Here is a 25,815-nt window from a genome sequence, read left to right as displayed (position 1 = left end):
GGGGAAGGGGAGGGAGCAAGGACAGTGCATTGTTCTATGCCGACTGAGAACCACAGCAAGACCTCCAGCCATTGCCCAAGTGAGAGTAGTCACGGCTGCCCAGCGGCCGAATAGAATCTGGTCATTGGCAGTTTTTGTAAAAGTGCGCTTCTTAGGGCCAGACTCACCAGGGGGTGTCAGAGCCTTCTTCAAGTTGAAATAGTTGAAAGAATGCAGATGTATTCACTGAGCAAACATTGAAGTTTTATGTGGGGTACATGCTAGATACTGGGATTGTAACACTGGAGGACCTTGTGTAAATCTTGTGTCTCGATGCTTGGGTGGCAAGGACGTGTCGGGTGGAGTGGTTTCTGCTCCCAGGAGGCTTATGTTGTAGGTGAGCTGGACAGCAGTGACATATAAATAGCAGCAGTCCAGAACTATAATAGAAGTCAGAATTTAATTTATATCGTTCTTCTGGCATTAGTTCACAGTGTAAGCAGTTAGTTGCTGAGCAGCTCTGCCATGAGCCGGATAGGCTGTGTTAACGTTTGCTGGCATTCCCGCAGCCCTTCCCATGTCAGGCCCTGTTGTGCCGTCCACGTGTGTCTCCCTCTTGTCCTCATAGTGACCTGAAGCCGAGGGGCTCTCATCCCCGGTTTAAGTTGAGGACACAGGCGCAGGAAGGCCAAGGGCTTGTTCAGGGCCAGCTGCGCAGCGAGGAGCAAGGGGCCATGGCAGGTGTAGGGCCGCTCTAGATGATGCTGTGCTGAGTCTCCGACCAGTCTTTGTGGTTTAGACAGTGATTTCCATACAGCATTTTTGAGGATTTAATATGGTCGCTTGAGTTTATTGGACTTTGTACAGGTATTGAACTCAAAATTATATTACCTCAAGCTATTAGTTGACATGAGATCTAAAATACCTGAGAATTTTGAGAATCTTGTAGAGTTCATATAGTAATTATTCCAGATATTCATTATTTTTGATGTAACTAATGGTTACCATTCTAATGTCAATTTTGTGAAGGCATGAATTTGGAAAGGGGAAATCTTGAAGCTCCTGGTTTTGTCTGGAAGTTGCTTGGCTGCTGTCCTGGTTTTGTCTGGAAGTTGCTTGGCTGCTGAGTGCCCACACCCCACCGTCCTTTCACTTGAGCTTTGTTGTGGTTTTCCTGTCCTGTGAACAGTGACTGTCTCCTGAGATTCACGCGAGAATGTCCAAAAGTGCAGTGTGTACTTAGGGGCAGAACTTATTTTAATCTTACATGTTTCTTAAAGGTCTGATGAGATATTTAAATGTCTTAGTGGTTTGTTACAGCTGGTCTTGTTGAAGGTCGTCATGTGTCCTTGAGAACGTCAGAAGTCTGTTGTAGACAGTAAACCGACTCAGACATCCATATATGGTGGAACAGTGGTAGGAGTTAATTTAAAACCGTGGCTTTGAGGAGAGTGGGTGGTTTGAGGTAGATGAGAGAGTGAGAATCCTAGTAGGACTTGGTGAATGCTAATTGTTACCATGTGCTTTTCATGATTCTATGATGTTTCTGGTGTTAGAGTATTTAATTTTTAACCCTGTGAAGTATGCACATTGTTAGTGCTCAGGAATATTGTTTCTTAAAGAATAATCGTCTATTAAACTTTCTAGAACTGTCCTTTTTTAATCTGTTGGTTTTTTAAATTTTCAGCATCCACCCCCTCCCCTTAAATTTGCCCTTCTCAAAAAACAAACTTTTTTAAATGGTGGTAAAAATATATATCATAAAAAGTACCATTTTAACTATTTTTAAGCATACAATTCAGAGAGATTTGCCACATTTTAACTACTTTTTATTGCTTAACAATTCTCTTTACTAAGTCATTACCTTTTCTTATTTATAATTTGTTCTTATTTTGGGGAGGGCAGCAGCTTTCTGAATTGATTTCTGATCTTGAACTGAATTTTTTTTTTCACTTCAAAATAATACTAGTTGTTAAAGCTATGAACTTAACTTTAAGTACAACTTTGTCCTGACACCTGAAGTTTCGATACATGGTGTTCCCAATTTTGTTGTTTTTCTGAGTCTTTTTACTCAGCACACATTTAGTTAGTGCATATTATGTGTTAGTTACTAAGGTAAGTACTGGGACTTTAAAGATTTATTTTATCTATTTATTTTAGAGAGAGGGAAAGAAAGAGCACAAGTCGGGGAGGGAGAGAATTTTAAGCAGATTCTGTGCCAGGCGTGGAGCCCAGTATGGGTCTTAATCCCATGACGCCCGAGATCATGATCTGAGCTGAAACCAAGAGTCAGACACTTAATGGACTGAGTCATCCTCGTGCCCCTGTTTTTTGTTTTTAAATGAATAGGGCCTGTTTAACTTTGATCTTTTGTAAAATGTAGGTTTTTGTTTTTTAGTAGCTTATTTGATTGGTTTTCCCAGTGTTTTGTGGAGCCTAACACTAGAAGTATTCAGTGGAGTTTTATTTATTTATTTTTAAAGATTTTATTTATTTGTTTGTCAGAGATCACAAGGAGGCAGAGAGGCAGGCTGGGGGATGGGCAGTGGTGAAGCAGGCTCCTTGCTGAGCAGAGAGCCCAATGCAGGGCTCAATATCCCAGGACCCTCTAAGATCATGACCTTAGCCGAAGGCAGAGGCTTAACCCACTGAGCCACCCAGGTGCCTCTCAGTGGAGTTTTAAATCGACATAAATCCAACAGTTAAGCCTTATTTAAATTTGTCATTTATGTTTTTCTCTACTTGGTTTGTTACAGATTGATAGGTGCCCTGTTTGATGGTTGGTAACATCTCTTAATTTTTACTGGAGACTTTACTGGTTTTTGCATTATATATTCAACATGTTTATTTTTATTTTTTAAAGATTTTATTTATTTATTTGACAGAGGGAGAGAGAGAGCGCGCGCGCACATGAGCAGGGGCAGAGGGAGAGGGAGAAGCAGGTCCCCCCTCTGAGCAAGGAACCCAGTGTGGGACTCCATCTCAGGACCCTGGGATCATGACCTGAGCCGAAGGCAGCTGCTTAACTGACTAAACCATGCGGTGTCCCTCAGTATGTTTTTTTGTACTGAGTTATGACCTTCATGTCTTTTTTAATTTTTTTTTAAGATTTTATTTATTTATCTGACAGAGCTCACAAGTAGGCAGAGAGAGAGGAAGGGAAGCAGGCTTCCCGCTGAGCAGAGAGCACGACGTGGGGCTCAATCCCAGGACCCTGGGACCACGACCCAAGCCGAAGGCAGAGGCTCCAGCCCACTGAGCCACCCAGACGCCCCGACTTTCATGTCTTTTATTAAAAGTATATCTCCTATTAACAGAGTAACCTTGTTACTTAACAGTGTTTTTCTTTTCCTTTCTTTTTTTTTATTTTAAAGATTTTATTTATTTGACAGAGAGATCCCAGGTAGGGCAGAGAGGCATGCAGAGAGGGGGAAGCAGGCTCCCCGCTGAGCAGAGAGCCTGATGCGGGGCTCGATCCAGGACCCTGAGATCATGACCTGAACTGAATGAAGGCAGAGGCCTTAACCCACTGAACCACCCAGGCACCCCTTTTCCTTTCTTTCTTTCTTTTTTTTTTTTTTTAAAGATTTTATTTATTTATTTCACAGGCAGAGATCACAAGCAGGCAGAGAGGCAGGCAGAGAGAGAGAGGGAAGCAGGCTATCCACAAAGCAGAGAGCCTAATGCGGGGCTCGATCCCAGGACCCTGGGATCATGACCTGCCGAGGGCAGAGGCTTTAACCCACTGAGCCACCCAGGCACCCCCCCCTTTTCCTTTCTTTTTAAGATTTTATTTTATTTTATTTTTAAAGATTTTATTTATTTATTTGACAGAGAGAGAGATCACAAGTAGGCAGAGAGGCAGACAGAGAGAGAGGGAAGCAGGCTCCCTGCTGAGCAGAGAGCCGGATGTGGGACTTGATCCCAGAACCCTGATATCATGACCTGAGCCAAAGGCAGAGGCTTTAACCCACTGAGCCACCCAGGTACCCCTAAGATTTTATTTTATTTATTTTTTTTTTTAAAGATTTTATTTATTTACCTGACAGAGAGATCACAAGCAGGCAGAGAGGCAGGCAGAGAGAGAGGAGGAAGCAGGCTCCCCGCTGAGCAGAGAGCCCGACGCGGGGCTCGATCCCAGGACACTGAGATCATGACCTGAGCCGAAGGCAGCGGCCCAACCCACTGAGCCACCCAGGCGCCCCTAAGATTTTATTTTTAAATGATCTTTACACCCCATGTGGAGCTCAAACTCACAACCCCGAGATCAAGAGTTGTGTGCTCCCCTGACTGCACCAGCTCACTTATGTTTCTCTGATTTTAAATTGCTACCCATGCATTCATTTTATTTGCATTTGCCTGCTTTATTTTGCTTATTTAAAAAATTCCGTCATTTTAATGAAAATAAACAGCTGCCATTTTGACTTAATGATTACTATGTCCTACACTCTATTAAGCACTTGTCATAATCTCATTTGATTCTGTGGCAACCTTCTAAGTGGATTTTTGTTTTTAAAGATTTTATTTATTTATTTGACAGAGATCACAAGTAGGCAGAGAGGCAGGCAGAGAGAGAGAGAGGAGGAAGCAGCCTCCCTGCTGAGCAGAGAGCCGGATGCGGGGCTCGATCCCAGGACCCTGAGATTATGACCTGAGCTGAAGGCAGATGCCTAACCCACTGAGCCACCCAGGTGCCCCCTAAGTGGGTTTTTTTTAATCCTCTATTTACAAATAAGGAAACTAAGGCTTGCAGTGTTAGTGACTTGCTTAAGGGTGAACAGTGAATAGTTTTCAACCACAGTTGTACAGTATTTTAAGTATATATTTTCTAAGCAGCCATAGGATTCAGTGTTGTGTTAAAAAATAAACAAACCTGGGGTACTTGGGTGGCTCAGTTGGTTTGGGTCCACCTCTTGGTTTCAGCTCAGGTCACGATCTTCTCGGTGGTGGGATCGAGCCCCACGTCCGACTCTGTATTTGGTGGGGCATCTGTTTGAGAGATTCTCTCTCTCTATCCCTTCCCCCCGTCCCTCCACTCATTCTTGCTTTCTTCAGTAAATTTATATATCTTTAAAAAGCAATAAAAAAGTAAAAAGCAGACAAACTTAGGGGTACCTGGGTGGCTCCGTTGGTTGAGCATCCAGTTTTAGAACTTGGCTCAGGTCTTGATCTCAGGGTTGTGAGTTCAAGCCCCATGTTGGGCTCCATGCTGGGTGTGGAACTTACTTTAAAAAAAGAAGAGAAAATATTTTTAAATACTTTATGAGGTATCTTTGTTTTTCAGAAGAAGAAAAATGAGTTTGGGGGTACATGACTGGCTCAGTCAGTGGAACATGTGACTCTTAATCTTGGGGTTATGAGTTCTAGCCCCATGCTAGGGGTCCAGATTATTGAAATAAGTAAAATTTTGGGGGGAAAAAAAGGAAAAAAATGAGTTCTACAAATATGAGTGACTTCTCAAGGTTACACAGCATATTAGGAGGTAGGGTTGGATTTTGAACCCAGGTATCCTGGCTCCAGTCTCTGTACCAAACACTGCTGCCTTTCTGCAGTTTCTCTTTTTAACCACTGCTGCTGTTGTACTTGCGTTAGCCTGCCTTTGACTCTAAATGGTGCTGGGAGGTGAAGGTATTCCAGTATATTCTTATTTGTTTAGTAAAGTAATTTCCATGCCAGCTTGGGGCTCCCAACTCATGACCCTGAGATCAAGAGTTGCCTGCTCCCCCGACTGAGCCAGCTGGGCACCATTTATTCCAAGCATATTTTGTTTGAAGCATATATGTGTATGTGAAAACAAAGTCATAGCTGACTCAGTTTTGTTTGGGGTGGGGCATATGGTTTGGGGGTAATGTTTTATTAATTCATGCTGTTTTGTGACTTAAATTCAGATAGCTGGCAAAATTTATCATTATTTATGTGCTGTTCTTGGAAGATATGTCAACATTTTAGAAGGAAGCTTAATTCAGAAATACATGTTTTTGGGAGGGAGACGAACCGTGAGAGACTGTGGACTCTGGGAGACAAACTGAGGGTTTTAGAGGCAAGCAGGGTGGGGGGAATGGTCTGGCCAGGTAATGGGTATTAAGGAGGGCATGTGTTGTAATGAGCACTGGGTATATATGCAAATAATGAATCACTGAACGCTGCATAAAAAGCTAATGATGTACTGTATGGTGACTAATATAAACAAAAACAAAAAAACCACAAAAAACAAAAAACAAAACCGTGTAGAAAAAAACAAACAAAAAAGCAACAAAAAAAGAAATACATATTTTTGTAAAGACATACTTTTGGTATTCCGCAACTTGTCTCATGTTCTCTTTACCTTTACCCATCACAATATCTAGTCAGTGTGTGGTGGTGGTGTTGAATGTGTTGGTTCAGAAGTACCACAAGTCCAGACAGTCAGGCTAGCTTCTGGTGTACTGATACTACTATCACCTGGTACAAGTATTCAACTCTTGGATACTAAGGCTTCCAACTCGTCAGAACCCAGAGTTATGGGGCTTGGAAGGAAAAAGTTTCTGGATTGGTCCAGAAAGTATAAATCAGAGATGCTACTTGCACTGGACCCTTCTTTCCTGGAGAAGCAGCACCATCTGTTGGACATCTGTACAGAATATATAAAGCTACATCTTGTGGGACTCAGAGGTCTCCTGTGTCCCCAGTGGGCCATTTCAGCATTATCTGCAGCCAGCTATTTTGGGTGATGGAGTATGTGATAAGATGAGTGAATCCCATGGCCATGGGTCATCACCTCACTGTTACCCTAAAACAAACTCCTTGGTCAGTATTGTGTCATAATAGTGAAAAATTGTACAGCAAGTCCATAAATGGTGACATTGGAGAACAGGGTATATCCTTCTGGATCCAATCAGGGGACTAACCATGTAGTAATTTAAACAAGGGAAATTTAATATATTAAGAAATTAGTGAGCTTTGACAGAGTAGCCATAAACTGGAAAGAGAACTCTAAGGTATACTCCAGGGCTGAGGGATAGTACCCCCAAGGATGGATACATTTGGAAGGGGCCACACCCCAAGACTGGGGTTCATATCTTGTTGGAATACAGATGGTTGTAGCTGGGTTGCCTGGCCAGAGCTAGTCCATACTCACTAGACAAGCAGGATCAGTCTGGGGTGCAGGCCAGCTGAGGCAGGTGGGAGGCCATGCAGAGGCAGTCAGGTTCCTGTGTAGGTGTGCTGCCTGGGGTACATTGTGTCTTTGTGGGGAGGGCCGTGGGAACATACCTCTAGGGTTCAGGTGAGCCAGCGGTGATGGGCAGGCATGCAGGCATCTGGGAAGCACCGCTGGAACTGGGTGCTGGAGCAGCGGTCCCCTTAACCAGGCATGCACACACTTTTGTCTGTTGCTGGGGCCAGGGCGTCTCCAGACCCCTGTGTGGAACAAGGTTGGGCTCACTAGCCAGCCAGCCCTGCAGTAACCCTTCCATGTGCTGAGACATGGGGCTGAGGGGAGGGTGCAGGAAGCAGTCACTGAGGCTGGGACACAAGCCCAGGCTCCCTGGGGCTCCTCCCAGCTGTGTTGTTGCATCCTGAGTCCCGTGCTGGAGCAGGCACAAATGCCAAACACCAGAGAAGCTCTGCCCTACAGGCACCTGGCGCCGGAGAATCCAGATCATCTTGGTGGAAGTTCATGTCACTGAGCACAGTCCTCCCTCCCATCCTTGCGGCCATGTCTCTTTGTTCGTGAGCGTTATTTGGGGAAGTGTTGGGGAAAGAAGCTCAGAGGCAGACGTGCGCAGGGCATTTGAGAGCTGCTTTGGCAGTGGCTGTCATTGCTGAGCATTCAGAGGACATAGATTGCCTCGCACTCCGTGCCCATCCTTAGACCCCTTCTCTAAAACCCTCTGCCTCCAGTTATCCCTCCTTGTTCTTTCCAGGTTCCTAGGCCGGCCAGCCAGACACCAGCTTCTGCCATACACTGGCATAGATCTGCGTCTCTGGCCATTTCTTCTCCCTGGCAAAGCGCCCAGGCAAGCACACTTCTCCGACTTGTGCTCCCTGCTTGGATTTTCCCTCCTGCTGGGCCTCCAAGACCCTGTCTGAGAACAGTGGTAGGTCCAGCCATCCGCTGCTGGCCGGGACGGGTGTCCTCATGCAGAGCCGTCCGTGGAGGGACTCCGCATTCTCTCCTTTGTTGCTGGTCGTAGGTGTCCGTCTTTCACTGGTCATGCCAGCCCTTGATTGTGAGGCACGTGTGCACGTTTGTGGTCGTCTTGCTCATGTTCTCCCAAGGGACAGCCTGGGAGCCTCCTGTCTGTGGCCGTTGCTTGAAAACCACTGCAGATTCTTCTACTTGCTCATTCCACGGACGCTGCCTGTCCTAGGAGTGACGTTATGGAAGGTGTTAGAAGGAGGAATGCGCTCAGGACAAAGTCTGTGGTCAGTTTCTTGGGAGAGGGAGAGGGAGGGGAGCGCGTGTGGTCCAGAAGTGCTGTGCACACAGGAGGTGGCTGGCCTGACTGGGAGAGACTGGGGGAGAGTGGGAGAGAGTGGGAGCGGGGTGAGTCAGCCTTTAAAGAGAAAATGTGTGCGCTGCATCAGCAGAGGAGAGGCGCGTTCCCAGTGGCCAGCGGGCAGACCTGTTGGGGTGTTGTGCACACAGGTGTGGGGTTCACACTGTCCGGGCGTGCATCCTACCCTGTGGTGTCGATGGGCCTCCCCAATGGCTCTGCTCCTCAGGTGCCACCGCTTTAAAATGAGACAGTAGTGGGGCACGTGGGTGGCTTAGTTAAGCATCTGCCTTCGGCTCGGGTCCTGGGATTGAGCCCCGCATCGGGCTCCCTGCTCAGTGAGAAGTCTCCTTCTCCTTCTCCCTCTCTCTGCCTGCCACTCCCCCCGCTTGTGTGCTTTCTGTCTCTGTCAAATAAATAAATAAAATCTTTAACAACAACAAAAAAGAGACAGTAGTGCCTGCCTTTTGGGTCATCTAAGAGTTATTGGAGGAAATACATGTATGGCATTTATTTGGCATAATGCCTGGCACTTGGTGCTTAGCTTTGTATTCTCACGTGAGTCATTTCTTGTTCTTGGGGCTGCTGTGTAGTAACGTGCACATCTTTTTATATTAATACTATCTCTTTCATGATGTTGAAACAGTCCACTCCCGTGCCGTTTTCTCAAGAGCCAGAACATGTATGTGGGCTTTGGGTCCATCTCAGCAAATTGTAGGTCTTCCATAAATATGGACTGAGCTGTACAGAAGTAGGAATGTAGGAAAAGTGGAGTATTTTCTAACCATGAGGTGTGTTTCTATCAATTTCTTTTTTTTTAAATAAAAGATTTTATTTACTTATTTGACAGAGCATGAGCAGGGGGAGCAGCAGAGGGAGAGGGAGAGGCAGGTTCCCAGGGAGCCTGATGTGGGACTTTATCCTGGGACCCTGGGCCCATGACCTAAGCTGAAGGCAGATGCCCAGCTGAGCCACCTGGGCACCCCTATCAATTTATTTCTGATAATGTTTTGTTTGCATTTAACGTTTCTTTGCACTCACCTTCAGTGAGAACAGACAGCTCTAACGGGCTACTTACTTGGAGTCCCTTTTGCACTGCTGCAGTTTATGTCCCGCGGGTCTGGCCCGGAGCTTCCAAGCGTGGATCTGAGTAGATGCTCAGCTCTGGGAACCCCACAGCCCTTGACTAGTAGCCTCTAGAAGAGCCAGCTTCTCTAAGGGGATGTTTCCAGACCTTTCAGCTTGTGAGCACTTAGTCTCTTCTCGCTGGATGTTAGTTAACATCTCTGAAAACGTAGAGCAGATATTTTAAAAAATAAGATATATCTTAACCCGAAAAAAGTGAGTAATTTAAGAAATGTATCTTGAGATAATAAGAATATAGTACATATGTGCAGTGCTTTTTGAGCCGTCTTGTCCACAGCAATTTTAGAAAATTCTGTCTGAGCCTTAAGTCAGATGATACTCGTTTGCCTGGAGCAGAAATAGCGGCGTCTCCCGCGGGAGCCACCCTGTGTGATCCCGTGTTTGGACACAGGTCCTTCTTCATGAGTCCCGTTCTTCATGAGTCCCCTTCATGCTGGCCTGCACTGCATGGCTGCTCCCTGTGTGCCGGCCTGGGGCCCGGGAGCTCTTGCTGCCGCCTCAAGGGTCGGCGGATGAGGGGTGTTCCAGCACGAGAGAGCTGAGGTGAGGGGAGGGTGAGTAGTGCCGGCCTGGGGCCCCGAGCTCTTGCTGCCGCCTCAAGGGTCGGCGGATGAGGGGTGTTCCAGCACGAGAGAGCTGAGGTGAGGGGAGGGTGAGTAATGCCGGCATGGACGCGCCAGTGAGGGAGGCTGGGCCTTTGGGTCCGAAGCAGGTATTCTTAATTACTCCAGTAGTTTGCTTTTTCTTTAACTTTTTGCTCTTTACTTGGAAAAATAAACTTTATTAAGGTATAATTCACACACGGTAGGATGCACCCATTTGAAACATACAGTTCTAGGAGGATTCACAAATGTCTGCCATCCCAGTTAAGACTTAGGAAGTGTTGGGGCGCCTGAGTGGCTCAGTGGATTAAAGCCTCTGCCTTCAGCTCGGGTCATGATCCCAGGGTCCTGGGATCGAGCCCTCATCAGGCTCTCTGCTCAGTGGAGAGCCTGCTTCCCTTCCTCTCTCTCCACCTGCCGCTACTTGTGATCTCTGCTTGTCAAATAAATAAAGTCTTTAAAAAAAAAAAAAAGACTTAGGAAGTGTCCATCACCCCGCATAGTTCCATGTGCTCCTTTGCCAGTCCTTCCTTTCCTCTGGCCCCAGGCAACCATTGATAGGATTGATAGGATTTGATTAAAATCTACCATCTTGCTAGCTGTTTTCTGTTCATCATTTATTTCTTGTTTTCTTTTCCCTCTTTTTCTGCCTTTTCTGGGTTTAATTTAACATGTTATGATTCTGTTTTATCTCTTCTGTTGATGTATTCATACCTCTTAAAATATTTTTATACTTGTTGCCTTTGGGTTTACAGTGTACATTTTATTTTATTATTATTATTATTTTTTAAAGATTTTTATTTATTTATTTGACAGAGAGAGATCACAAGTAGACAGAGAGGCAGGCAGAGAGAGAGAGAGAGAGAGAGAGAGAGAGAGAGGGAAGCAGAGCTCTTGCTGCCGCCTCAAGGGTCGGCGGATGAGGGGTGTTCCAGCACGAGAGAGCTGAGGTGAGGGGAGGGTGAGTAGTGCCGGCCTGGGGCCCCGAGCTCTTGCTGCCGCCTCAAGGGTCGGCGGATGAGGGGTGTTCCAGCACGAGAGAGCTGAGGTGAGGGGAGGGTGAGTAATGCCGGCATGGACGCGCCAGTGAGGGAGGCTGGGCCTTTGGGTCCGAAGCAGGTATTCTTAATTACTCCAGTAGTTTGCTTTTTCTTTAACTTTTTGCTCTTTACTTGGAAAAATAAACTTTATTAAGGTATAATTCACACACGGTAGGATGCACCCATTTGAAACATACAGTTCTAGGAGGATTCACAAATGTCTGCCATCCCAGTTAAGACTTAGGAAGTGTTGGGGCGCCTGAGTGGCTCAGTGGATTAAAGCCTCTGCCTTCAGCTCGGGTCATGATCCCAGGGTCCTGGGATCGAGCCCTCATCAGGCTCTCTGCTCAGTGGAGAGCCTGCTTCCCTTCCTCTCTCTCCACCTGCCGCTACTTGTGATCTCTGCTTGTCAAATAAATAAAGTCTTTAAAAAAAAAAAAAGACTTAGGAAGTGTCCATCACCCCGCATAGTTCCATGTGCTCCTTTGCCAGTCCTTCCTTTCCTCTGGCCCCAGGCAACCATTGATAGGATTGATAGGATTTGATTAAAATCTACCATCTTGCTAGCTGTTTTCTGTTCATCATTTATTTCTTGTTTTCTTTTCCCTCTTTTTCTGCCTTTTCTGGGTTTAATTTAACATGTTATGATTCTGTTTTATCTCTTCTGTTGATGTATTCATACCTCTTAAAATATTTTTATACTTGTTGCCTTTGGGTTTACAGTGTACATTTTATTTTATTATTATTATTATTTTTTAAAGATTTTTATTTATTTATTTGACAGAGAGAGATCACAAGTAGACAGAGAGGCAGGCAGAGAGAGAGAGAGAGAGAGAGAGAGAGAGAGAGGGAAGCAGGCTCCCTGCTGAGCAGAGAGCCCGATGCGGGACTCGATCCCAGGACCCTGAGATCATGACCTGAGCCGAAGGCAGTGGCTTAACCCACTGAGCCACCCAGGCGCCCCATATTTTATTATTGTTATTTTTAATAAAGATTTTTATTTATTTATTTGACAGAGAGAGATCACAAGTAGGCAGAGAGGCAGGCAGAGAGAGAGGAAGGGAAGCAGGCCCCTTGCTGAGCAGTCAGCCTGATGTGGGACTCGATCCCAGGGCCCTGAGATCATGACCTGAACTGAAGGCAGAGGCTTAACCCACTGAGCCACCCAGGCGCCCCTACAGTGTACATTTTAAAAAAAATTTTCTGTTTATTTATTTTGAGAAAGAGAACAGGAACTTCTTTTATTTCCTAAGCACCATGCTGCTTCTTTTTTTTTTAAGACTTATTTATTTATTTGACAGGCAGAGATCACAAGTAGGCAGACAGACAGGCAGAGAGAGCGGGGGGAAGCAGGCTCCCTATTGAGCAGAGAGTCCGATGCAGGGCTCTATCCCAGGACCTTGGATCATGACCTGAGCCGAAGGCAGAGGCTTTAACCCACTGAGCCACCCAGGCGCCCCGTAAGCTCCATGCTTCTTAGGTGGCACTAGCTTCCCCATCAAGGAGTCACACAAAACAGAGCAGATTTGCAACTCGCACTGGGTTACGGATCACGATTACTTCCGGAGGGTCTTCACAGTTAAGATGGGCATACATTTCAGAAGGCAGCTTCTGGGCTTTCCTCTCTCTCTCACATATACACACTCACACAGACTCTCACACAGTGGGAACATTGTTCAGTTGATGGGATTGGCTGGCTCATGTCAGGTACTGTACCACGAGGAACGTGACCATACAGGTGAGCAGCAACCCACCCATCAGAAAGTACTTGCTGTAACAAGCTCAGCATGTTGGCAGTATCAAAGATCTTCATCTGAGCCCCCTTCAAGGTCAGTCTCTGGGCCCTGAGTCCTTCCAGAGTATCGCACCCAGTTCCAGTGAGGTCTTCTAAGCCGTAGTGAATTTTCTGGAGGGAGGAGTTGAACTGCCACAAGTCATCCATTAGGATGGCGGTATCTGAGTCGTTAGTGGTGGAAGTCTGATACAGAAGCTCCTCTTGCCATCCCTGCTGCTCCCTTGTGTATCACTGGTGCTGGAAGTTTCCGCATAGGCTACAGGTGCTGAACATGATACTTTCAGTGGTCCACATGAACTTTGTCATTCTGTCTTTTGTCAGAGGGCTCCTTGCTAAACAGAATCTCCAGACGTTCTAGATGGCTGAATATCTGGTCTGTTTGCTTGGATTTTGTTCTCTACTAAGTGCAGAGACTATTTGCCATCTCAAGTCATCCTTGTGAGACTAGGTCTTACAGACCCGCTAGTGCATTTGCTGGTACAGCATCTCCTTGTTGTAGCCTTGCCAGGTCCAGCCCTGGCTTTACAGTGTATATTTTATTTGTTTGTTATTAAAAATTTGCTTTATTTTTCTTCTGAATCAAGTATTAACCCCCAAGTTTACAGTTTGGTTTTTTTTTTTTTTTAAGATTTTATTTATTTATTTGTGATGGAGATCACAAGTAGGCAGAGAGGCAGGCAGAGAGAGACAGAGAAGCAGGCTCCCCGCTGAGCAGAGAGCCCCATGCGGGACTCGATCCCAGGACTCTGGGATCATGACCTGAGCGGAAGGCAGAGGCTTTAACCCACTGAGCCACCCAGGTGCCCCAGTTTGGTTTTTTTTTTTTTTTTTTTAATGCCTTCCAAACAGTAGCACAGTGACTATCACCTTTTCGATAGCCAAGTAATAAATCAAATTCCTCCCAGTGGTTATGTCCACATCTAGATTGTTTGGGTGGGAACTCTTACTTGTTTGCTTTAGCTTTTAGTTCTTGGTTATATCTCCAAATATAAAAGAAATGAAAAGCTCCTGCTGCCCCCACAAAGAAATTAACAGCAAACAGACTCCAGCTTTTTGGAGCAATTACCAGTGAGTATCCTGGCCACATAAATCCTGTAGCCATCAGCGTGATAGACTGAGCTGCACTGAGTTTCTGTGCAGGTCTGGCCATGTCAGCCAGTCCAGTGCATGCTGGAGCCCAGAACAAGACTGTTTGGGACCTGCCATGTAGTACAACAGCCTCAATTTCTCCGCCAGCAAGAGCTTCACTTTCTCAAGGATTGGATGGTAGGTGGCCTGAAGGCCCCCCGGTGCCAGTGGCTGACATCTCTGTGGAAATGGTCATGGGCAGCCATGGGGCGGGGGGTGGGGTGGGGATGACAGTGGCTGTTTGCTCCCTGCTGCATGACAACGAAGGGCATATGTCACTTTCTGTTGCCTCACATCTTCCTCGGCCTTACACTACACATTTTAGATTCACCCACGGTTTCCCTTCAGATGCTGCACAGACACTGCGCTTGTTTTACACACTGAGGGTTTGTGGCAGCCTGTGTTGTTGAGCAGGGTTTTTTATTGGTGCAGTTCTTCCAACAGCATTGACTCCCTTTGTGTCTCTGGCTCACAGGTGGGTAATTCTCAGTATTTCAGACTTTCTCATTATTATTACATTTGTTACGGTGATGTGTGATCAGTGATCTTTGATGTTACTGTTGTAATTTTTTGGGGTGCCACAAACTGTGCCCGTTAGGATGGGGAGCTTCTTTTTTAAGATGTTGAACTTAATTGGGGTGCCTGGGTGGCTCAGTGGGTTAAAGCCTCTGCCTTCGGCTTGGGTCATGATCCAGGGGTCCTGGGATCAAGCCCCGCATCGGGCTCTCTGCTCACCAGGGAGCCTGCTTCCTTCTCTATCTGCCTGCCTCTGCCTACTTGTGATCTCTGTCTGTCAAATAAATAAAATCTTTAAAAAAAAAAAAATGTTGAACTTAATTGATAAATGTTGTGTGTGTTCTGACTGCTCTGTGGACTGTCAGTCCACCCCCCTCTTCTCTCTTGGGCCTCCCTATTCCTGAGAAACAACAATATGGAAATTAGGCCAGTTAATGACCCTGTAATGGCCTCTAAGTGCTCAAGTGAAAGGAAGAGTCACACATAACTCACTTGAAATGAAAAGCTAGACACGATTGAGTTAGTGAGGAAGGGATGTCTGAAGCCTAGATAGGCGGAAAAGTAGGCCTCTTGTGCCAGACAACCATGTTGCAAATGCCAACGAAAAGTTCTTGAAGGAACTTAAGAGCACTGCTCCAGGGACCACATAAATGATAAGAAAGCCAAACGGCCTCATTGCTGATAGGGAGAAGATTTGGGTGGTCTGGATAGGAGATCAGACCCGCCCCAGTATTCCCTTAAGCCAAAGCCTAATCCAGAGCAAGGCCCTGACTCTCAAGTCCAGGAAGGCTGAGGGAGGTGAGGAAGCCGCAGAAGAAAAGTCTGCAGCTAACAGAGTGGGTTCGTGAGGTTTAAGGAGACACAGAGGGGCCGGGGGGAGCAGCACGTGCTGATGGAGAAGCTGCGGTGGGATCTGCCAGAGATAAGCTTGGATCACCCGTGGAGGTGACTCCTAAACAGTGTATTCTCCACATGTAGACACAACAGCCTTATCTGGGGAGAAGATGCCATCTCGGACTGTCTTCGCCGGAGGACAGGTCAGCGCCCGGCTTCAGAGGTTCAGGGGACAGGCTGGCTCCCCGTTAGGGGCTAATGCAGCTGGTGACTTTCAGCTGAAGCCGGTGCTCCTTTACTATTCTGGAAATTCTTAGGACCCTTAAGAATTGTGTTCTCTCTCCTGTGCCCGTGCTCTACCCATGGAACAACACAGCCTGGACGGCAGCATATCTGTTCACAGTGAAGTTTACCAAATGTCTCAAGCCCACTGTTGAGACCTACTGCTCAGAAAAAAAGGTTCCTTTCAAAATATGACTGCTCATTGACATTATACCCGGTCACCCAAGAGCTCTGGTGACACACGGGGAGATGAGTGCCGTTTCCCTGCCTGTGAACACAGCTTCCATTCTGCAGCCCACGGAGCAAGGAGTAATTTTGACTTTGAAGTCATCATTTAAGAGACAGGTTTCGCAAGTCTGTAGATGCCATGGATGGGGATTCCTCCACTTGATCTGGGTGGGATACATTGAGAATCTTCTGGAAAGGATTCACCATGCCAGACGCCGTTAAGAAAATGTTCCTGTGGCTCAATGTCAATAGTAACAGGAATTTGGAAGAAGTGGGCTCCCGCCCTGTGAGGACATTGAGGGCTTCAAGACTGAGTGGAGGAAGTCACTGTGCAGATGTGGTGGAAACAGCCAGAGAACCAGAAGTGGGGTCTGGAGAGGCGAGCGACCTGCTGCCCTCACAGGATAACACTTGCACGGGTGAGGACGTGCTTCCGTGGAGGAGCGAGGAAGGTGATTTCTTGAGCTGGAGTCTGCTCCTGGTGACTATGCTGTGGAGATGGTTGAAATCTGACAAGGACTTAGAGCATTGCATGACCTTAGTTGATAAGGCGGCAGGGCTTGAGAGGACTGGCTCCATTGTGGAGAGGAGTTCTCCTGTGGGTGAAATGCTACCAGACAACATTGCTTGCTGCAGAGAAATCATTTGGGAAAGGAAGAGTCCATCAGTGTAACAAATTTATTCTCTTGTTTTAAGAAACTGCCGTAGACTCCCCAGCCTTCAGCAACCCCCACTGTAAGACCCTCCAGCAGCAAAAGATTACAGCTTGCTGAAAGCTCAGATGATGGTTAGCATTTTTTAATAGATATAGTATTTATATTTATGATAATTTAAAAATGAAGCATTTTAAAATTAAGATATTACATAATTTTTTTTTAGACATAACACTGTTGCACACTTAATGTGCTATGGTATCATATACTGGGAAACCAAAAAATTCATTTGACTGGCGTTACTGGTAGTGGTCTGGAGCTGAACCCCCACAGTCTCTCTAAAGTATGCCTGCAGAAATGCCTTACACAGTATATTCCCAGTTCTTCTTTGTGCTGTTGATGTTATTCATTTTGCTTTTACATATGCTGTAAATACACAATACATTGCTATTTTTGCTCTTAGAAGTCATCTTTTAGTGCAATTCTTAAAAAAAAAAAGATTGATTTCATTTTACTTGTATTACATTTTTAGGGCTCTTCATTTCTTTTTGTAGATCCAAGTTTCCATCTTACTCAAATTCTCACTGCCTAAAATACCTTCTGTAACGTTTCTTGTATGTCTCCTGGCAATGAATTTCTTCAGTATTTATTTCTGAGAAAGTTTTTCCTCATTATTTTTAGAAAGATATCTTTGCTGGGTATAGGATTTTGACTTAACAGGTGGTGGTTGTTTTTCCTTTGTAGTACTTAAAAAAATCACTCCACTGTCTTCTGGTTTTCATGGGTTTGTTGTTGTTTGTTTTGGGTTTTTTGTTTTTGTTTTTTGACAAGAAGCCTGGTGTAATTCTTGTTTTTGTTCTTCTGTATGTAGTGTCTCCTTTATCTCTGACTGCCTTCAGGATTTTCTCTTTTTGTTTTTAGCGGCTGGGGGTGATAATCATGAAGCAGATTTGCTTTGTTTTTGTTATTTATCCTAATTAATATTCTCTGTGCTGCTTGGATCTGTGGGTTGGTGTCTGATTCATTTGGGAAAGTTCTCAACCATTGTTCTTCTGCTCTTTTTCACTTCCTCATAGGATTCCAATTATATATATGTGAGAATGTTTCATACTGTTTCGTACTTCTTGGTTGTTTCCAGCCCCTTTTCTTTTTGTTTCTTCAGGTGACTTGACCTGTCTTCACGTTCACTGGTTCTGTAGAGTTCATTTCTCTGCCGAAGTTACCCCCCTGATCCAGCATGTTGTCCACCTTTTCTGTTAATAGTCTTTAAGGTATTTAAATTCCCTGTTAGATAGTTCCAGCCCGCTTCATATCTGAGTCTTGTTTTGAGATTGCTCTGTCTCTTTGGAGTGGTTTGTTTTTTGCCTTTTGTGTCATTATTACAAAATTGCAGTTATTCTTCAAAGCCAGACATACTGTATAGGATGGTAGAAACTGAAATCACTTTTTTAAAAAAAAGATTTTATTTATTTTATAGAGACAGAAGGAACACAAGCAGGGGAAGTGGGAGAGGGAGAAGCAGGCTTCCCACCAACTGGGGAACCTGACATGGGGCTTGATCCCAGGACCGCGGGATCATGACCCGAGCTGAAGGCAGGCGCTTAACGACTGAGCCACCCAGGCACCCCTGTAATAAATCACTTTTAAACCCTGAAATGGACAGTTTTCTTTCTACTAGGCCCTTAGGGCTGTAGTTTACATTACTCTTATTAAGAGTCGGCCTAGCTTTTAGGATTTGTTGTTGCTATGGTTATTGTCAGTGCACCATAGCCTTCAAATTTCTATAGCTATGTCTAGTGTGAGGGTGACTTACTAGAACTCTGTAATTCTTTTTTTTTTTTTCTTAAGATTTTATTTATTTGAGAGAGAGAGAGAGAGAGAGCACACAGGCAGAGGGAGAAGCAGACTCCCCAGTGAGCAGGGAGCCCGACACAGGGCTGGATCCCAGGGTCCCCAGATCATGACCTTAGCCAAAGGTAGACGCTTAACCAACTGAGCCACCCAGACATCCCTGTAATTCTAAGTCTTCCCTATTTGTGTTGCTTCATAGAGTGTATATTTACATACCCTTATTTCTCTCAGGTCCCTCCTGGTACTAGTCTTCCAATAACTTTAATTTGAAGCATTTTTATTTGGACATGTATGGCAGCCCTGAGTTTTGGGGTAGGGCCTGCTCAGTTCTCCTGTTGCTTCCTTGGCTGAAGTTGTGGGCTTATTGTGTGATCCTGTCTTTTCTCCTGGAATTGGAGTTGTTGACATTGTAGACTGTTCATCAGAGCCCTTCCCTGTATAGATGAAGGCTTTTGTCCCTTATTGGAGATGGAGGGGGAAGGACCTGGCTGGGGTTTCTTGCCCCTCCCACATGGCTGCTGCTCCCCACCCTAATTCTGTACTATGGTCCTTGAGTTTTAGAGCTCTTTTGAGATCCTTTCAGTGATCACCCACTGGGTTTCCTAGAGAGGTTGTGGAGGAATTTCTGTAATCCTAGGAATTATCCTGACAGCTTGCACTCAGTCTTCACAGTACGACATCTGTTCTCAACAGACTCACCTGCCAGAGTCGCGCTGCGTCTGCCTCAGGTAAGTGTGTTCTGTCAGTGTAGGTGTTTCATTTTTGTATCAGTTTGCTCTGTGACCTCAGTTCCCTGATAGGTTCAGAAAAAGTCATGGACTTGAAATTAGTTGGTTTTCATTTTAAGTGTGGGAGCAGTGTTCCACTCCCACCCCCAGCTCTCTCCATTCTGGGGCAGAAGTCAGAAGCAACCATGTCTTGAGGAACAAAGTTTTATTAAGTTTAATGAAGTCTAGTTTATCAGTTTTTTCTTTTATTGTTAGTGCTTTTTAGGATCTTAAGACATCTCTGTCCACCCCAAGGCTGAAATATTTTGTCTACTTTAAGTAGAAATCTTTGGTCTACTCCAAGGTTGGGAATATTTTTTTTCTTTATTTTCTTATTAAAGTCTTACAATTTTAGCTTTTTTTTTTTTTAAGATTCTATTTTTTTTTAAAGATTTTATTTATTTATTTGACAGACAGAGATCACAAGTAGGCAGAGAAGCAGGCAGAGAGAGAGGAGGAAGCAGGCTCCCTGCTGAGCAGAGAGCCCGATGCGGGGCTCGATTCCAGGACCCTGGGATCATGACCTGAGCCGAAAGCAGAGGCTTTAATCCACTGAGCCACCCAGGTGCCCCAAAAGATTCTATTTTTAAGTGATCTCTACTGCCAACATGGGGCTCAAACTAAAATCCCAAGATCAAGAGTCACATGCTCTACCAGCTGAGTCAGCCAGCATCTCTGAAATTTTTCCTTTTATGTAAAGGTCTGTTATTCATTTCATACTAATTTTTACAGTAGAGTTAGGTAAGGTTTGGGCTGTTGTCTTCCTCGTATGGATTTCCAGTTGTATCATTTATTGAGAAGTCTTTTCTTTTCCAACTGAATTACTCTTTTGTCAAACATTTCTTTTTTCAAAACTTTTTAATTGTTAAATATATAAAAGTGCATAAAATTGAATGTGTAGCTTTACAAATTACTTGAATTTGACCTCGAGTATAAGCATCATTCCGATGAAGAAATAAAACATTTTGGGGACTCTGAAAGCCCACTAAAGGTTGTATTTTAGTTACAATTCCCTTTCTTTCCCTTGGCAGGTAGCCACTAAGTATACATTTCTTAATGTATATTAAGAATGGAGAGGGGCGCCTGGGTTGCTCAGTGGGTTAAGCCGCTGCCTTCGGCTCGGGTCGTGATCTCAGGGTCCTGGGATCGAGTCCCGCATCAGGCTCTCTGCTTGGCAGGGAGCCTGTTTCCCGCCCTCTCTCTGCTTGCCTCTCTGTCTACTTGTGATCTCTCTCTGTCAAATAAATAAAATCTTAAAAAAAAAAAAAAAAAAAAAAGGAGAGAGCTGGGGGTGGGAGTGGAACACTGCTCTCACACTTAAAATGAAAAGCAAGTTTTGTTTGTTTTTGATGATATGTAAGTGAAGGTATACTACATACAGCCTTTGGTATATGACTTTTTTCATGCAGTAATATTTTTAAGATTTGTTTTGAATTGAGTGACAGTTTGACTACTTAATTGCTGAGTAGCGTTCCATCATATGAATAGACTTCAGTGTACTTATCCATTCTACAGTTGATGGGTATCTGGGCTATTTCCAGTTTAGAGCTGGTATGAATAATCTTGTACATGTATCTTGGTGCATGTAAAACTTAATATCAGGAAGAATATGTGTTTAGAAAAGAAACTACTTGGTCATCATATATAAGTGTTTTGAGGGCCCCTGGGTGGCTCAGCAAGTTAAGCATCTGACTTTGGTTTAGGTCATGATCCCAGGGTCTTGGAATGGAGCACTGCGTCGGGCTCCCTGCTCAGTGGGGAGTCTGCTTCTCTGCCTCTCAGTGTGCAATCTCTTGCTCATTCTCTTTCTCACTCAAATAAAAAAATTAAAAAATCTTTAAAAGATATATATGTATGTGTTTTCAGTCTTATTATAGTGCACATTCCACAGCATGGTTGTTCCCATTTCTACCCACCAGCAGTGCCTGAGTGTTGCCATTGTTCCATATTCTTGCCTAAATTTTCACAATTTCTTGTTTTAGCTACTCTGCTTATTATTTTACTGTGATTAAATTTACACTCTTTGATTTCATGTGAACTTATCTTTTCATATGTTAATTGACCGTTTGGCTGTCCTTTTGTGAAAATCCTGTTCAAGTCTTTTTCTCATTTATTTTCTCTTGAGTTTTATATCTTTTCCTCATTTTTCTTGCTTTCTCACTTTCTTTTTTCAAATATTTATCAGAGAGCTTTTAAGATTTTATTAATTTGTCAGAGAGAGAGAGAGCACAAGTGAGCATGTGCACAGATGGGGAGCAGCAGGCAGGGGCAGAGGGAGAAGCAGGCTCCCCACTGAGTGTGGAGACTGGTGTGGATCTCAATCCCAGGACCATGGGATCATGACCTGATCCGAAGTCAGATGCTTAACTGACTGAGCCGCCTTGGTGCCCCCACCATGCCTAGGTTTGAATCCTTGCTCTGATGCTCACTAGCATGGACAAGTTTCTTAGCACCTTAATTTTCTCTTCAGTGAGGTGAGGATGGTAATGTACAAACAACATAGGGCTGTTGGGATGGTTAGGAGCTGCTGTACATGCTTAGGAAATCAGCATATTGCCTCTGTACTGCAAATTTTTAAGTTGTTTTTTTAAAAAAATTTTTTTCAAGATTTTATTTATGTATTTGAGAGAGAGACAGTGGGTGAGCATGAGAGGGGAGAGGGTCAGAGGGAGAAGCAGACTCCTGTGGAGCTGGGAGCCCGATGTGGGACACGATCCTGGGACTCCAGGATCATGACCTGAGCTGAAGGCAACTGCTTAAACAACTGAGCCACCCAGGTGCCCCTAAGTTGGTATTTTAAAAAAACTTTATGCTTTATAGAAGTTTTAAATTTCTGTGTTAGAAGACTTTGGGGTTTAAAACAATTAAACATTGGTATGTAGAGCTATTGCCAGCTGTAGTCAAATTTGGATTTTCTAGCTGTTCTTTTTCCTATCTGTAAATTTTTCCTTGTGGTTTCATTTTCCTTCTGCTGCCCAGGGTTGGATATTTTATTCTTTATTAGGACTCATAGAAGATGGGAAAAGGGAGAAGTAGTGATACTCCAGCCCAGTACTGCTCAACAGAAATGAGTAGTAAGCCACATATGTAATTGTAAAATTTTCAGTGGTCATATTGTAAAAATAAAAAGAAATACACATAATCAGTTTTACCTAGTGTCTTTTACTTAGCCTTAAGTAGCCTGCCACAATATTATGTCAGCATGGAATAGTGTAAGAATTATTACTGAAATATCTACATTGCTTTTTTCATAGTAAGTCTTTGAAGTCTGGTGTGTATTTTATGGTTGGCATCTCTCAGCTTGGACTTGCTGTATTTCAGGTGCGCAATAGCTGCATTTGGACAGTGGCTCCCACACTGGGTGTGCAGCTCTGGCTTCTGTTGGTTTGGGGATTAACTTACAGCCGTCTAAAATTGCATTTGAATTCGCTCTTTTAAAAAAAAAAAACTTTTGGGGGTCACCTGGGTGGCTCAGTCAGTTGGGCATCTGCCTTCAGTTTTGGTCATGATCCCGGGGTCCTGGGATCGAGCCCTGCATCCGGGATTCCTGCTTAGGAGAACTCTGCCCCTCACCCAGCTTGTGCTCGGTCTCTCTCTCTCTCTCTCAAATAAATAAGTAAATAAAATCTTTAAAAAAATTTTTTTTAGTGAGGTATGATGACATACAACATTATATTAGTTTCAGGTGTACAATATTATGATGATTCAGTATTTGTATGTATTGCAAAATGATCACTGCACTCAGTAAGTCTAGTCTCTTATCATACATAGTTAACAATTTTTTGGAGCAGTTTTAGGTTCACAGGAATATTGAGCAGTAAGTACAGGGACTTCCCATGTACCCCTCTCCTGTCCTCACAGATGCACATGCTCCCACACTATCAGCATCCCCCACCAGAATGGGGCATTTGTTATAGCTGGTGAACCCGCACTGACACATCGTCATCACCCAGAGTCTGTAGTTCCCACTGGGGGTCACTCTGGGTATTGTACGTTTTATGGGTTTATCATTATACAGAAGTGTGCCGACAGGTATCCATTACTAGGGTGTGATACAGAGTAGTTTCACTCCCCTAAAAATCTCTGTGCTCTACCCCCACCCCCACCCCGGTAACAGTGGATCTTTTTGCCGTCTCTGTAGCTTCTCTTTTTCTGGAATGTCCTGTAGACGCAATCTATAGTACGTAGCCTTTTCAGATTGGCTTCTTCCTCTTAATCGTGTGCATTTGAAGTTCCTCCATGTCCTTTCCTGACTTGGTAACTCTTTCTTTTTAGTACTGAATAATACTCCATTGTCCGGATAGATCATAGTTTAGCCATTCACCTTCTGAAGGACATTTTGGTTCCAGGTTTCGGAAATTTTGAATAAAGGTGCTAAAAACATTGATGTGCAAGTTTTTGTGTGGATCAAAGTTTTCAGCTCCTCTGGGTAAATACCAAGGAGCATGATTGCTGGAGCATATGGTCAGAGTATGTTTAGTTTTGTAAGAAACTGACAAACTCTCTTCCAAAGTGGCTGTGCCGTTCTGCCTTCCCACGAGCCGTGGGTGAGAATATCTATGGCTTTACGTCCTCCCCAGCATGTCCCAGACTTCAGCCATTCTGATAGGTGTGATGCGGTATTCTCTTTTTGTCAGTGTTGTTAGTTTCTGTTTCAGGGTTTTTTAGCTTACTACGTAGCTCTCATTTGTGGCTTGCACTTTCTCAGATAGACGGGTGGACACCTCTGAAGGAGCTGGAAAGGAAAGAAAGGAGGCCGTTCATAGGTAGATGTGGAAGTGTGATCCTGAGGAGGGTGCTTTTTGTTTCTTCAGCCTAGTAGTAACAGTGTGCTTGTATCCTCACGGAAATGATGCAGGAAAGAAGGAAAGATTGATGATCCGAAGAATGGAGGGGAGACTCCATAGAGCAAAGTCCTCAAGCAGATGGCGGGGCTGGTGCCTGAGCAGAGGCTTCACCTAGGCGAGGAGGCGTGTGATGGGTAAGCATGCGGAAGGGCACAGTGTCAGGTGCGTGGTGTGGGGCCTGTGGACACACACTGCCTGTGGGTCTTCAAACACAGTGTTAGGCCTTCGTGCCCCCAGCAGCAGGAAGTGTGCCTTCCCATCTTCCTTTGTTCTGCATCATCAAGTGTCATCGTCTTTAAATGTTTGCAAAGTTTTAGTGAGAGGCCTCTGGTCTTCCCCTTGTTGGGAGCCCCGCGGAGACTGGAGCTTTGACAGGCACCTGCTCGTCTGGCCGTAGTGCCCCGTTGATGCACACATGCTCAGTGCGTCCCGCCTCCTGCTCCCACCCGCCTTCGCAAATCGTTTCCGTGGAAGTTCTCCTTTCCTTCCCCTCAGCCTGATCTCCAAGTTGGCTCCCGTTCCTCTCCAGTTCCTGCCAGGACGCACCCCCCCGTTCTTTTAAACTCTTAGCCTTTCGTGGAAGTTTCTGTGTCTCCTTATTCAGACTCATCTCCTGGCCTTGTGAATTTCTTGGACCATAAATATTTTAGTAACAATCCTGGAGACCAATTCGGTGTTAGCGAAGTCTGTATTTTTGGGAAGTTGAGGATTCTGTAAGAAGCAAGTACTTTCTGTTGCTGTTATTTTAGACTAGTTTCTGGTTTGGCTCTCCTGGGACCAAGTGTCTCCCTGTAGCCAGGTGAGTGGTGGTGATCGTGATGGGAGTGGGGTGAACGGTGGGGGCTGCCCCTGGCCTGACTGCCTGGTTAGCAAGGCCATATTGATGATAGGCTTGCCAAGTGTGTGAGTTGCTGGTTACCTTTGGAGTCACCTCACGTTTTCAAATATTGCCTCTCCCACTTAGGGTTTCTGATTCAAAGCCTTTCTCAGCTCCTGTTCTATTTATGTGTTTTTTTTCTTCCGCGCTGGTGATTCGTGGGTATTGCTGTAAAGACCATTAGCACCCTATACTAAATGACTGGTTACTGGGACTTTCAGATTTTAAAGGGGGTGCAGACATAGCCAGAGAAGTCAGTAGTATTTTGATATCAACTTGTCATTTGAACCCAGTAGATTATTTGTATTTTAAAGATCAGTAAAGAGGAATGTAAGAAATACATATTTCCAAAGCTGTAAGTCTTTTTTTTAACTGTGTGATTTGTTGCTATTAATAAATTCAAGTTCTTTTTCTCTTTTGCCATATGGAGCTTAAATACAGAAACCTGAAGTATTTTGTAAATATTTGAACGTGTGAATTGCTGTGCTGCCGGCTGATGGAGCAGTGGTGCTACACCAGCCCTGATCCTGGCTGGCTCTGAGGCTGGCTCAGATTTGTCTTTTCTTCAGATAAGTTGGGTCAAAACAAACAATTACATTGTTGACTAGACCTGGAACATGACTTCATCTGTATAGAAAAACCATCTTAATAGCAGGTACATGCTTAAGACCATTTTATGTAACTCCAGCTCTGGCAGATAGCCAATACCACTGTGCCTTCCTTAATGCCCAGAGCCACTGGTCATCCACAGGGAGGCCAGTTTAGGAGTTTAACTTGCAGTCATAGAAAAAAT

General features: G+C 44.7%; 1 protein-coding gene and 2 pseudogenes across 1 annotated transcript in view; 1 reads left to right on the top strand and 2 right to left on the bottom strand.

Moving 5' to 3' along the window:
* LOC111149040 (family with sequence similarity 193 member A) overlaps nucleotides 1-25,815 on the top strand; it is a 164,443-nt gene that overhangs the window by 28,629 nt on the left and 109,999 nt on the right.
* On the bottom strand, nucleotides 12,943-13,452 carry LOC111148885 (annotated as a pseudogene).
* On the bottom strand, nucleotides 13,983-16,234 carry LOC111148884 (annotated as a pseudogene).

This window comes from Enhydra lutris, unplaced genomic scaffold, assembly GCF_002288905.1.
Source record: "Enhydra lutris kenyoni isolate GAN:26980312 unplaced genomic scaffold, ASM228890v2 scaffoldscaffold21, whole genome shotgun sequence".
NCBI lineage: Eukaryota > Metazoa > Chordata > Mammalia > Carnivora > Mustelidae > Enhydra > Enhydra lutris.
Note: the sequence above shows the minus strand (reverse complement) of the source record. Positions and strands in the feature narration are given on the sequence as shown.